A 1,486-nucleotide genomic window follows, 5' to 3' on the forward strand; every position below is an offset into this window, starting at 1 on the left:
TCCCTCCCTCTTGTTTCCTAAAGATGTGTGCAGGTGGTGTGCAGACAGGGTGGAGATAGTGTTTACCCTTGACTTTCAGATCATAAAGGTTATTTTTAAAAAAGGTGTTATAATTCAATGACCTAAAACACTAAAAAGGAATATATACAGCTATAATAAGGGAAGGAAGCTGGAAAAATGCAGTTTGGGCTATCCAAATTACAACCATTGTCACATCAAAAGAGAAGGCATTGGACAACAAATGAAGCTTCACGGCAAGGTCTCTAATTTAAACGCGACTTACTAAAAAAATACAAGGAGAAGCACACAACGAAGGACAAACAAGGAAACTCTCCAGGAAGGCTAACTTCAAGAATTTCTCAATCCGTGGAAGTGCTAAGTATGAATAGAAAGGTCTTTGTAGAAAATGAGGGTGAAGAGGAGATGTGGTGATGATGTAGAGTGTGAAACAGTCAACTCACGGCTTGGAGCCGATTGTCTTTATTTTCATTTTATTTTAGCAAACACTGGATTCACTGTTGTNTGGTTTGCCTCTCTCCCTTTCCCCCACCATTTCCCCCCTTCTTCTCCCCCATGGTCCGCCTTCAAGTTCCTCCTAATCGTCCTATACGTGCAAACATATGATATTTGTCCTTCTCTGCCTGACTTATTTCGCTCAGCATAACACTCTCAAGGTCCATCCATGTTGCTACACATGGCCAGATTTCAAAAATATGGAACGCTTCACGAATTTGCGTGTCATCCTTGCGCAGGGGCCATGCTAATCTTCTCTGTATCGTTCCAGTTTTAGTATATGTGCTGCCGAAGCGAGCACACACGGAATCTATTTTCAACATTTATTCCTAACAACCGTCTCCCGAGTCCCTAACACGTACCAGACACTGTCTTTCGACCTGAAGATAAATCGATGGACAAGCATTGTCCTAAGCATTATTGTCATAAAGCTTACAGCCAAGCACGAAGGACAGATAGTTATCAAGCACAGACATAAATATTAACTTACAAGGAGCACACTATGACACCGACTGTGAAAAAAGATCATCATTAGTGCCCTTTAAACTTTCTACCTACCTACATCACAAAACACCTGAAGCACCCAGCAAACTCACATCAGTAGAACTTCACTGTACAACTGCCAACTGGAGGGCATACCTGAATCTTCAGAGCAGGAAGAAGTAGTTAAAGAAAGTTCTTTCGTCTGGTGATTCTGTACTACTCCATTCGAGGTGTGCCTCCACCTAGAATCTCCAAAGTAGAGAATGGAGGGAAGGGGATAAAGTCAAGAAATATGCACTTAGGGGTGCCTGGGTGGCTCAGTCACTTAAGTGTCCGACTTCAGCTCAGGTCACGTTCTTATGGTTCGTGAGTTCAAGCCTGGCGTCAGGCTCCAGGCTGACAAAGTGGAGCCTGCTTGAGACTCTCTCTCTGTCTCTGTGTGTGTGTGTGTGTGTGTGTGTGTGTGTGTGTCTGTCTGTCTGTCTATCCT

General features: G+C 43.4%; 1 non-coding gene across 1 annotated transcript; it reads right to left on the minus strand.

Moving 5' to 3' along the window:
* Nucleotides 1–707: 707 nt before the first annotated feature.
* Nucleotides 708–814, minus strand: LOC144224284 (U6 spliceosomal RNA). Its single transcript, XR_013333002.1, has one exon. It is a non-coding gene; the product is annotated as a U6 spliceosomal RNA (small nuclear RNA).
* Between the last annotated feature and the right edge of the window lie 672 nt (nt 815–1,486).

The sequence above is a fragment of the Crocuta crocuta genome, unplaced genomic scaffold (genome assembly GCF_008692635.1).
Source record: "Crocuta crocuta isolate KB4526 unplaced genomic scaffold, BGI_CrCroc_1.0 scaffold581, whole genome shotgun sequence".
Lineage (NCBI taxonomy): Eukaryota > Metazoa > Chordata > Mammalia > Carnivora > Hyaenidae > Crocuta > Crocuta crocuta.